Source organism: Cygnus atratus, chromosome 5, assembly GCF_013377495.2.
Source record: "Cygnus atratus isolate AKBS03 ecotype Queensland, Australia chromosome 5, CAtr_DNAZoo_HiC_assembly, whole genome shotgun sequence".
Lineage (NCBI taxonomy): Eukaryota > Metazoa > Chordata > Aves > Anseriformes > Anatidae > Cygnus > Cygnus atratus.
Window position 1 is genome coordinate 31,392,449 of NC_066366.1, and position 13,721 is coordinate 31,406,169.

Sequence of the window (13,721 nt, forward strand, 5' to 3'; positions counted from 1 at the left end):
GCTGGTGCCGCACAGCAGTAGAAAGTCATCTCTTCATTATAAAGCTTCTCTTTGAGGAAATGTGTTTTTTGTTTTGTTTTGTTTTAAAAAAAGGGGGGTTGTTTTTTATATACATTCCAGACAATGACTTTGGGTGTTTAAACTTGCTTGATATCTGGAAGGACATAAAGGATATGTCCTTAGTACTTCTTTAAGCTGAAATATGAGAAACAGCAATTTAATGTTACCCTTTTTTATTTATCATTGGTGCCAAAAAGCTACCTGCTTTGTAGGAATCTGACATCTTCCATACATGTTGAGTGATGCTTTGTTTATTTTCCTTCCCATGCAGGATTTTCAAGTGTTCTTGACTCAGCTGCCTTCCACCCTGCTGCCATTGCCTTTGAATTTATAGCTAGACGGGAGTTTCCTGTGTTCCTCCTGAGTTGTTTTTTCTTCTGATGTGAATCTGAAGTCAACTGCATGGTTTGATTACTTGTTTCTTGCTTTTGAGGTTCTCTCCTAATAGGAGATGACTCCACGGTGTGGGTATTTGGATAGCAGTGTATAGATGTGAAAAGGGAATGTTTTGCAAAACTTGGTCCACTCAAATTTGCTGGACACATACAGGGGAGTCTTTTAAGGCACAATTTCTTGGCAATTTTGTCTATAGTAGCAGTGCTTTTCTGTTTGAACAAGATCTGGGCCCTTAGTAGTTCAATTTAGTTTGTTAAACAGGCATGTAAGTAGCCACCTCTTTTGAAACTCCATGTTATGGTAGAAGACTTATCCACAGACTAGTCTGTGCACACAGCCCTTCATATGTTCTTCAGTCTTGTTAAAAGTGCCTCTTGTCCTGTAGAAGTAATGAGTCTTCTGTTCTGGCATTTAAATTCAAGCCCATTACTAAGGAGAGATCAGCCTTGCATCCCAAGTCAGAGGAACATTCAGGAGAAACAGGAAGCAGGTAAGGTTTTTCTTGCTCAGTCCTACTGTTAGAGCTCTCTTACAAAGGAGTGTTTAAGGGGAAAGGAGCCATAGGCTCCTGTTTTGTCTGAAGAACTCCTAAGTGTCTAAGTGTTTGTTCTTACTGTTCATTTGCAAGAGCATGTACACATGCAGGCTGCATGTTAGTCCAGAAACAAGATGTGCACAAAACTAGCCTGCAGGCTATTTTGTCTTTCTCATATACTAGTTTTAGTCCAAGGAGACTTCATTGTGTTGAGACAGGGTGCACTTAGCTGATCATATACACCTCCTGATAGATAACCCAAACTAGCCATGCTGTTTTTTCCCCCACGTATCAAACACTTGTTTATTTGCCAAAATTAACTGCTTGAACGTTTATCATATTGGTCTTCAGAAGGGAATTTCTCACCATGTATAGTGTTTTGGTTGCTGACCTATGACTGCAAGGCATGAACAACTTCAGAACACAGAGTTTTACTTGCTAAATTTCTCCCTCTTGCCTGGATGTAGAATATGAGTGGTGTCCTTGATCTAATCTCTGCTCTGCTGTAATTGCACTTTTTGATTTTTGACAGACAAAACTTATTATGAGGTTCTAGAAATTGTTTTGTGGTCCTACTTTGTAGTCATTTAGAGAAAGGGAAGTTCCTGTAACACCATGTAATTATTTTGTCATAGTCTACACCTGGTGGATTTCATAACCCATGCATCCCTTTCAGTCATCTGTTGGTATAAAGCAGTGTCCACTGAAACACTTGTTACGAATTTAGTCTTTCCTGAAAAGCATATCAAAGTAAAATGTCTGTACTTCACAATTAAATGAATTTTATATGAACATAGATGCACAGTAGAAGATTGCTGGGTAATGGAGGGGAAAAAAACACAAATATTTTATCAGCTCAGTGTTGTTGGTGAAGGGAACTTGGATGACTTAAGCAACCTTATCTTTAGATTAATCCTGTGAAATAATTTAAAAAATTTCATATTACACTGTATGGAAAATGCAGAGGACTGGAATTGCTCTTACCAGCTGTTAACCCAAGAGTGCTACCTGGGCTCTCATTTTGATTTTTCTTTTCCTTCATCTTCTCTGTCTCATGCTGTCCAAAAGAACTCATAAAATTTGAGATGCAAAAACTGTATTTTGTATGTAGCATTTAGTAGGGCCATATACAACAGATGCTGGTTCTGCAGCAATACTAATATTGAATAGTATTAAAATAATTGATTTACTTTAATTCATATGGTAAGACTGTTGTAGAGGTTGGTGTAGCTGGTTTTTGCTTAAAGACAAAAGGTTTCTGTGAGCAGGACAAAGTCAGTTGTGGGACCGCAAGGCAAGTAGAGATGAGATTTTCACTGTCATACGGTTTTCAAAAGGGGTACCAGCTGTGCTACGGGAATTGTCTGAAGACATTAAAGGAAGTGGAGAATCTGGGTCCTAAGTAACTATTTAATTTTATTTATTTTTTATTTTTTACAGCACTGTTTTATTTACAGCAGGAAAACATGAGCTATTCTGGTTCTTCATAAACATTCAGAGTGAATGGTCTGTGTACAACTGATAAGCTTTTAAATGAACACAGAGCAACACACCAAAGTAGTTTAATGTACTTGCAAGAAGCAACAGCTTGCAAAACATGGCAGGAAGTTAGTACTTAAAGTAGGGTGGAGTAGTGAACTACAGCTTATTCTGCAGGAAACCATATGTTAGGATTTGCAGAAAAAGAAGGCTTGGCAGCCATTTCTAGGGTAATGAGTTTCCAAAGGGTGGGGAAAGAACAAAAGGAATGATCCAATTTGAAACGCCCTACATTAGTATATATAGAGCATGGGATTTCTTTGGATAGTCCTTAAATGTCCTAATAAATGTTTACCCAGCTTGGCTTTGTGGGCTCTGTTATGACAGTATCCAATCACAAAATACAATCAGAAATGTATTTTTTCTCTTAATACTACTGCTTGCTAGTGAGATACTCTTATCCATGTTTTACAAATGAGGAAAGGTCCCGAAGAGCACAGCTACACTACACTCCCTGCAGCCCCATGCCCCAGCAAATTGCGTGCCAGGTGGCATGGCAGGTCCCATGGCTCTGTGATTGTGTCAGGGTAACACTGCATGGGGCTAGTTAGCTGTGAGCATGCAGAACTGAAGGCACAGAGAAAAAGTGACTTCTGAAACAACTGCAGAGGGGATATGGAGTTCTAAGTCAAGAATGGTTAGGCAGCTGATACACAAGGGGAGGTATCTGTGCAAGTGCTTCAAGATACCTTCTCGCCTTGTCCTTGGTCTACATCATGAGTTAAGTGTCAGCACTGAGCTGCTGCTGCAGCTGCCTGGCTGGGGCTGTCAAAGAAACCTCAGCCCCACACTGCTGGCTGTTCTACACTCCTCTTGGGGTGTTTTCTTTATTGCGTCCTGAGAGTGAAATTTCATCCTCAGAGTGATTGGATTATACGGTCTGTGCTTCTGCGTTGACACGCAGGTATATACATGCTCTTTCACGATAATCAATTTTTTTTTAAATGCATTAAAGAGAGAGTGCTCTTTTACATGACATTGCAACGTCCCTCCACTGCTCTTCTACACAGCAGCACTGGTTACATTTATAATCTTACCATGTTATAACACAAGACCTTGAAGTACAGGAAAAGTAACTTCATTAAACTGTTGCTATAGTAGGCTGCTGTATTTACTGGATGTGCCATTAAATGATATTACTACTATGCTATTTCCTGCAACTGTCTCAGCAAACCTCTCTGAGATGAGCCATCTCTGACAGAAGGATCTTTAAACTTCAGGGCCAAATATATCAATTAGAATCAGGGTTAGCAATACAGGAAAGAGCAGGGAAAGCTTCTGTTGCTTAAGTGTAGACTTTGTAGATTTGTACAAGCACCCCTTCTTGAGACAGCAGTAGCTGCAGATTTACAGTGAAAGACAAAGAAAAACATGGGCATTCATTTAAAATCTCATTGCCAGAGAACAACAGTTGGAGATAAGTGTATTTTTCTGAAAGCTAAATTTCTTGGTAGTGTATGCCGTCTTCCCTGCTGTAGGTTCTTGTGTGTGTAGTCATGCCTGTGGTTTTGACTGTTGTACATTTACCCACGATTGCAGTTAAGCTCAGCAGTGATGTTGGTGTGTGCTGTTTTTTTTTGTTTGTTTTGTTTTCTTGGTGAACTGGTTATTGGGTTGCTGACCATGGCATTCAAGTTAGCTCAGCTCTACTAAGAGTTATGTAGTGTCCTACAAATCAGAAATCATGTTGAGAATTCTACAGAGACTGATTCATACCCACGTGGTTGCCTCGTATGGTTTCATCCACAGGTTTTCATGTAAATACCAGGCTGAGTTTACCTTGAGGGTAAGCACATAAAGCTGCAAAGCTTGACTAACTAGGTGTGATAACTCGGAGGAGAATGAAAGCTCTTCAGAAAATGATGGATTAATATTCAGATCCCTCTCTCTCTACCTCTCTCTCTCTCTTTAAAGTCCTGCAATATCATTAGTAAGTAATGAAATTTTTACATGCAGCCTTCAGCTTCATAACAAACAAAAAATATCATTACATAACCCCAATGGATTAGAGTGATATAGATTGGATAGATTCTGCACCTTAGCAATATATTTCTTTCTATCTCCAGTGTTTTTATGTGATCCCATTGTAAAGGGGCTGACTGTATGTAAACCTAAACTCCAATGCAACAGTTGTATTACTGTGACATTATGTCACTGTCAGGGTTAGTAAATGAATTTTGAATGTAAGGTGTGGAAATCTTTCTCCTTTAGCATTCCACCATTTGGACACAAGCTGATGCTATATAGCAATGGAGATCCTCTCCTGTTAAGATTATTTCCCAACTCGCCAGGTAATTTTGTTGCTGCCAGGAAATTAGGGAAATTGAAAAGAGATTTGGAAATGGGAAGCTTGGCTGGAGAATAGCTTCACAGTAGCTGAGGCAGTATTTTACAAGTGCTTCTTGAATGCTTTGTCTGCAGAAGTTAGCCTGTGTTTTGTAATGAGGAGTTCTATAAAATGACAACTAGACAGCTGTGTTCGTTACTCTATTGTGAAGCACAGCAAGTTTAAGCATGCTTTATCTGTGAATTTCACCTTGGTCTTTACTGTGGATCCATTAGTGAAATCTGCATAGAGAAGTATGTGATACTTTAAGGAAAATATCACACCATAGGTTCATTTAAAATGTGGCAGTATTAGTATTAAAGCAACATGTCAGGAAGAAATAGCAATTAAAAAAAATCAAGAAAAAGTATTCTGGTTGAACTGTTGCCGGATTAAGGTAAGATCATCCCTGATTAACTTCTCAGTCTGCCTCAAAGACAGGTTTTCTAAATACAAATTACTCACTGAAAATTTCTTTGAGATAATTTTTCCTCCAGTAATTTTTTATCCTGATAGAATGCACACTTTCAGTCTCTAATCATGAATTCTTATTTTTTTACTTCATTATATTTGAGATCCCCTTCATAGCCAACTCTTCTACCTTCCAAAAGCTCTTTTACATGGTGAGGCAGTTTTTTAGCTCATTCTGAGACATTTCTTTCTTTAGAAACAGGTAACAGTGGTGGCAATCATGGTAATTTGTGTGGGACTAGAACAATGATATCATTTTGTGGACAGCTTTTAGGGCTCAAGAAGTTAAACTAACTGAACTGTATTGCTTGTACCAGTAACCCTTCTGTTTCCACATGATAAGCTGTTAAGATTGAAATAAAACCATGGGAAATGTAATTATTTGCGTTAAGGCAACCACATTTCTAGGATGCTATGAAATTATCAGCAGCATTTATGTCACTATTGACAGTTAGAGTAACACTACAGATGTACTGGCATTACATGCAGAAATCCCTGCCCTGTCGAATCCACAGTACCCTTCAGGAGCTCGAAGTCAGGTCTACATTAGAGAAACAAAGGAATATGTAACTTGGAAAATTACAGGGTATAGTGTTGAGGAACAGCTTACTTGATATTAATGTTGGTAATAAAACAGTCGGAGATGAGTACATTTACTAGGAAAAGCACTAGGGGAAGATGATACCAGGATGTTGGTGATGCTGCTCATCCTGAAGGAGAACAGGGAACTTCTGCTCAGACTTTTTTTTTTTATCAAGATGAGTCTGAAGAATTGACACATGCTCAAGTGTCAGAAGAAAATTAAAACTTTGATGGATTAAAACTGCAAACACATTTCTAGTGCTGTAAGTGATGAGGCAAAAACACATGGAAGTGCATCAAAGGGTGATGACGGCAAAAAAGGGGGGACAAGGAGAGTGCTAATTTGCAGATATGCTCTTGTTTATGAATGGAACAAAATTTCATATGACAGAATAGGAAATGAAGTCACAGATTCCAAGATGTGAGATAAAAACATGAATGAAATTCTTAGCAACTTGTAAGAGTTGCTGTGGGGAAAGGCTGCAGAAAAGTACCAGATACCCAGCTTTCTGCAGGCCTTGGTAACGAGGTGAATGATGGAGATTTTCACAGTGACAAAAACGAAAGGAAGGTTTGAGGTGGGTAATTTGAGCATGCTAAAACTCAGCTGAGAGCTGGTCAGCTGCCAAGAGCCATATCATATCAGAGAAACCCTTTGGAAAACAAACTGTTTTCTTAGTTACAAAGAATTTCAGTTGTGAGCAGTCTGCTTGAAGGGAATTGTTTTCTGTTCTTTTTCTCTTTGGTCTCCTTTTTCCTGAGACTTACTCATTCCACAGCTCTTGTCACTGAAGTGGTCCTCATGTTGTCATCCTTCCTTCATGACTTTCAGCCACTTTTCAGACCAAGAACCAGTGGAAATAAGGTAAATTATACGGGATACTTAAAATGTAAATAGAGAGAAGGCATGGAAGATATTTGGCTATATGACATTTACCTTTCAGAAGTAATTACTTCACTAACATTGAGTGTCTTTAGTACTATGTCAGGATGCCACCTGGTCCCAGAAAGGTCTGGGTCATACCTGGAAATACATGAGCATTTGATATGTTACTGCAAGGAGTTGTGCCAGAGAGCTAAACAGGACTGCACCTGTATCCTTTAATCATCTTTTGCCAATTGTTCTTGAAAATATTTTTCGTGTTGGTGTGCACTACAGGAACACTTGAGAATTTTAATGTTACCAGCGGAAACTATTTGAAGCCAAGTGTTTTGCAATGTGAATGAGGAAAATGAAAAGAAATGGCAATGTAAGCAAACACTTCCAATGATCGTTATCTAATGTATTCTTATTAGCACATGGATGTATGTCTACTCATATGTATGTTCAGGTTCTCATAGATACAACTCCACGTTAGAACTCTTGTGGAATACATCTTGCTGTATTTTACTACATTAGCTATTGGTGAATTGGCAGCTAATTCAGGTTTCTCTCTTTTTGCTGAATCTATCTGTATATAAACTGAATCTATTTGTATATAAACTTTATCCAAATACTGGAAAGATAATTCATAATCCATGCTATTTTACTCTTTATAAGGTTTTTAATACATATCTGTGACAAGTCTCTTCTTCAGTAGGAAATTCAACCTATATGTTCAGGGTCTACATCTTAAGAATTAATTACTAACTGCATGTTTGAAAATACCTGCAAATACCCATAAGCAATGTAGGAAGTCAAAAGTAGTTCTGGATCCTCCTCTGCTCAGAGTGGCACAAAAGTATATATGCTTAGCGTACTTTCTGATGTCAATAACTGTACATTTATTTGCCTTTAACCTTTATATTTGATTTTTGCCCCTTGCTTTATACAATTAACCTTGAGTCAGAGGTCAATGGAAAATCCCCAAGCTGTGTTGTGCTAATATTATGTGGCCTTATTATGTGGCCCCTGTTTCACTTACGAATATGAATAGGATTAGGCTGAAAAAAATTCATAAGAAATGGTAATTCTTTTTACTGATTCTTTTGTAAAGCATCAAGTCTTATGTGATCATGTTCTGTGTGCATGCATATTCTCCTGGAACATTTTTTAACCCGTGACTGATCCTAACTGAATTGGTCTTATTTATTAACGACAAATTCTTGTTAGTCCTGTGGAAATAGCTGAATAGAGGATTGAGATTTTTATTAGTGATTCCCTCCCTCACAACAACCCCCCTAGGAAAACATTGGAGTATGCTTTCACAGTCTTCTGAAATACTGGTGAATCCTCTGTTAAGGTACCTTAACCAATTAGCTACAAGATTAGCTACCAATTAGCTACAGTAGGAAAATATTATTTGTCATTATTATTATTATTTATTTGTTATTATTTTCTGACCGATGATCATGAAACTACTTGGTTGATGATATAGCTAATTCAGTGGGATTTCTGAGGCCTTTTGTTTCTGTTCCTGGTGTTGTGCGCTTTCTCTCCCTACAATCAGCCCTTAGGTGGCACTCTTTCATAGGAGATTACAGCAGCTGTAACTACACCTATCTCTCAACACCATCCCCGAGATGCTGCGTTTTGTTTGGAGGTCGGACAATTCTGCTCGTCCAGAGCATGTGATGCAACCATTTTTTTTTTTTTTTGTGTTCTCATTCAGTTCTGTAAAGCTTAAATTGTTTAGGGATATAAGAGAGGATGTTTGCATAACTGATTATTATTATTATTAGTGGTAGTAGTAGTAGTAGTAGTAGTATGGAGGGCTCTTTCACACTGACTTCATTAGGCAAATTCTGGATGAACTGAAGCTGAAGTATGATAATCCCTTAACAAATGAAGAAGATGGGAACTTTTGAAATCAGGTCTGCTCTTTAGTCTAATGCACCACTCTATAAATTACATAGAAAGTGCAAAACGTCATGATCTGTTATGATCCCGTAGGGAATTATGAATATACTAAAAACAAATAATTGCTTAGTGGAATCACGGGAAGAACTCTAGCATTTTGGAAACTCTTTATGGTTTTTGCTCCCCCCACCTCCCCCTCCCCCCACCCCCCAAGGAAGAGTTGCAGGACTACTTTAGTTTACATAAATTTTCCTTAAGTCCTTCTTTTGTGGCACCTATTCCACTGTGGTAAAAGCTAAATTGCTGTAACAAATCAAAGCCTCTCTTTTTCTCTAAGGAACCCTGTTAGGATGGGATAAAGGTCTATGATGGAGAATCTTTTTATTCCTTTGCACAATGAAGGTAGGTACAGACCAATTCTGAGTATTGTGCTGGTGACTGACTGGCAACTCTACTGTCAGAAGACAAACTATACCTCGTTGATGCTGTATGTTTCATCAGTACCTGTCATCCACTGCTCCTGAGAAAGAGGAAGGAAAGAAGAGTGAGTATCATCTTGTCCTTTTGCTTATTCCATAAGCACAGTTTTTGAGGTTATTCTTCTCAGAAAATGGATGCATAGTGGAGAGAGATTTTGAGCCACTGTCTAACTGTCACAAGCAGAGGTGCTGCCAAAACTGATGCCAGCTATGTACCACTTCGAAGTCTAAAACTTTGCCAATAGGACAGTTTTTCTTCCTTTTGTAGGAGTGGAGCAGAGTTCTGTATGAGCAGAAGAGGGTGGAAGAAATGATACCTCTCACTAGCTGCTGCTCTCTGTATAATTAGATGAATGTGACTTACTCTAAGGATGGTTCAGACAAAATACTTAAAAGTAACTGCACTATCCACAATAACAGATCAAATTCTCTAGGCCTTTTGGATGGATTTGCCTGGAAGAGATGTAATAAACTGAAGTCAGTACTCAGAAAACTTGAGTCTTTCCTGTCTGATGTATTTACTTCAGTCTGACACTAAAACAGAAGGATTTGTGTGTGTGTGTAATATATAATTTCACTCCAGAAGTGAATAAAAACTTATCCAATTGAAAACTGCATTTTGCTATACGTTATATAAAAAAATCTAGTGTTGGATATCAGGCCTGAATTTTATGGATGATTATTTCTCCAGTACAGCTGTCTTTTCATTAGACATTTTGTGTGGGCCTTATCTGGATTTACTCTAATTGTTATCACCTGGAGAAGTTAGGTGTTCAGTGCTCAAGAGCATCTCAAGTCAAATGGGTAACCAAACTAAGTGTGTCAAGTAAAGATGGTCTTCGTTATTGAGGTTTGTCTTTGGTTTAGAGTGAAGAAGGCCTGGATGGTATTTAATGCTGAGAACAATTACCGCTCATCTTTCATTCTGTTGATATTCATTCTGTTGATAGAGTATGACACAACTTGTAGGGACTACCATGTTAACATTGGCAAACAGCTGTTTCCTGAAAACAGGTCAAGTTCCTGTCTTCCCAGTTTAAGCAAATGTCTGTGTTTATGTACTGTGTCTGGCAGTAGTGAAGCTAGCACCATACAGGCTGTTATGAAGAAAAGCTGTGTTTTGAATATGTGACTAAAACAGTGTTGATAATACAGCAGTGTTTTGGCTATTGCTGAACAGTGCTTGCATGTTTTGGTGTGTGTTTTTCTTTTTTTTTTTTCTTTTTTTTTCTGTCATTCTACCCATTCCCACTGACCAGGCTAGGGGAATACAAGAATTTGTGAGGGATCACAGCCTGTACTGCTAGCCCAAACTGGCCAGAGGAGTATTCCATACTATACAGGGTCATGGTGAGTGATAAAAACTCAGGTAGAGGAAGAAGGATGTGAGGTTGTCTACCAAGGTAGCTGTTGCTCTGAGACTGACGGGGCATCAGTCTGCTTATAGGAATTAGTGAGTGATTGCTTTTGCATCATTTGTTTCTTTTCCTCTTTCCTTCACTTACTAAACTTATTTTATTTCAAGCTCTGAATTTGCTTACATTTGCTCTTCATATTCTCTCATCTGTCCCACTAGATGGGGGAGAAAGGGTGACTAGGTGGCTGTGTAGGTGCTTAGCTGCTGGCTGGGGTCAACCCACCACAGTTTATTACAATTATGTCAATGTGTCACTTCACTGTATAATTTGTTAGTCAGACAAGAGCAACAAACCCATAGATCCTAGACTAGGCTTTGCTGTAAGCTTTTTTTTTTTTCTGGGATTTACCTATAGCAGCCTAAATCTTTTAAGCCCTAATTCTTTCTGCTTGAGAAGTTATGACACTTGCTTTATATGCATGGTGGAGTTCAAGTGTTAGGCCTGCCTGAATATGGCTGCTAGACTCATAGTCTTGCTAGCGGGGTCAGATGACAGAAGATCTCAACTGGTCTTAAATCAAATCCATGCATAAATAAGTGTTCGAATAAAATAATTGACAAGGTCATTGCTAGGTGTTTTTTTTAATACTTCGTGGTTGCTACATGTCTACTAGCTGCCCGTGCACAGATTTTTTCCAAAATTAAAAACAAAAAACAAACCACCACCATCAACAAAAAAAAAAACACAACAGGTGTGTGGGGGGGTGCAGGTAGGGTGAGGAAAGCAAGCTTCTAGCTATAGGTAACTAACTATTGTGTCAGAGCGGTGTCAGGATGATTTGCATAGTCACTAAAGAGAGTTGAACGTTTCAGCTTTTCTCTGCACTACCAGAGAACGTTTTAACCTGTTTATTTCCTTTAACTAGTAATGGTGATTTAGCTGCAATTAGAAATTCATACTCAATACATACTGTAATCAAGTAATAAAAGTGAGTGTCAAAAAAGAACATGCACTGAAGATGTCCTGGGACCTTTTTTTCTCGTCTTAGTGTGATTAATCCCATGGCCCTGAGGCTGTTAATTCACATGCCCAACTGCACACTTGACTGGTTGTGTAGATTCCACTTTAGAGCCCTTAGCGTGGGTCCACCCTGTCTTCTATGCATTAGAGATAAACAGATGCTATTTTCTGATCTCAGCTGTGTGTCTGAGCTGAAGATCCTGGGTGCTGTGAGTTAGCATTCCCTGAGGGGTCAATGTGGTGACTCTAGGAGTGTTTTTTGAGGAAGGTGCTCCCGAGCAACTCAGTCCTCAGGAGCTGTCTCCTCAGCAACAATACAAGGCAACTTGTGCATCTTATTAGCATTGCCACTTGTGACAGCTCACTTCTAATTGTACTGAAGTACTTATGAAATAATCTGAGGAAAATGAACCAACAAATTTGCAAATAAGGCCCAAATCAGCAATGTATGTCTTTTTTTCTACTGAATCGTGTTAGAACAAAACCTTAATTCTAAAAGGATATTAACACAATTGTGCAATTTAAGTGCAACAGACAATGTTAAGTCTAACAAGTTACTTGTTAGATTGTTACACAGCAAAGATGTTTCTTGTGGTATTGTCTGTAATTATCAAAGCAAGAAATGCTGTTTGATGTCTCTTGTTCCTCATCTTTCCCAAACACAAACATACAATTTTCAGAGCATCTGTTTAAAGACTTAATGTCTTGTTGATTTCAATCACCGTCACTTGGGATTTTGTCATAATTGAGTTCAACAGGGGATTATGACTGATTCAGTTTGGGGCTGTTCTGTTTGGGTCAGGTAAAGGAAGTCTGATTTTTAGAGTAATCGCCCAGCCGATTTTGCTTCAGAGTTTATAAAGAGCAACACAATCAGTATGTTCAGAAATAAAGTTGTACCCTGTGGGACTTTGTATGTGCTTTGGTGAGACAGATCTCAGACGAAGAGGTCTCTCTAGCTTGTAATCAACGGCACCTTCCTGTCAGAAGGTAGCAGTCTTCCAAGGCTTGTTTTTCCCCTGTGCCTCATACTAGATGTAGAAACTCTGTGAAAATTTGGAAATACCACTGATTATCAGTCTCAGACTTCTGTATGAGGAAGGTAATTCTGAGCCCGTGTCAAAATTCATCTGGGATCTTGGTGGCAACTGGGAGTTGCCAGCTCTCACAGCTGCCTCCCTAGAGGCTGTTGATCCTCTGCTGACCCTACTGCAAATAGTCTGCTCCTTTGCCACCCCAGGCACTTGTGCTGTAAGTATGTGACCCAGTTTAGGTACATGTGCAACTTCAGTCCTCATATTGCCATGCAACTAGTACTGCTGAAGACTTCTGTTGTTATAATGGTATTGGTGAAATACTATCTTGTCTTTCCTCATGTGCCTTCTGACTCACCTGCACTACTATTCATGATACACAGTGCTCCTCAAGAAATCTTGTACCATTGCTGGGCTACATCTGCCCATCGTTGCTTGAATAGTTGATATTGTTTAATTTAATTTATCAAGTCCACACAAGGCATAAATACGGAGATTGCAGAAAGGATAGGAGATATTAATTGTATGGGTAACTTTTGATCTTGAACAACTAGAGAGAACCCACTGTCATCAAAATGAGCCATAAAATGACTTCAGAGTCTGAGCTAAGTGATGCATTGGCTGTTGTGTTCAACCTCTTGTAACGGCACTAGCTGAATCTTTTCCTTTAAATCAATGAGTGTTACTTCAAAAGCATTATTATATAACCAAAATGAAATAGCTCTCTGTTGTAAAAAGATTGTGCCACACAAAAAAAAAAAAGTCCAGGAACCAAACAAAAACTGTGGGTGAGAACTCATCACACTTCTTTGCATAAATGATAGCACACCCTAAGGCAGAAAATTTTTTGTTCAATGCCTGAGCCTATGAAAGAGAAGACTAATCGTTATTGTTTGAGTCTTTGTCCTAAGGCAGCTCTCCTTTACAGGACGGCTAGAATAAGACACTTTCATTAGAAATGGTTGCAAGTTAGATTTTTTTTTTTAATTTTTGTAAGTCCTGCTGCTTCAAAAAGTACTTTTCTGTCTGATTTAGGAAACTTGGGAATGTCAAAAAACAAAAGCAAACAAACTTTTATTTCAATTGCAGTTTGTTATTATTCAATAATAGTAATTTAGTGATTTTAAAAATGCTTAATGCAA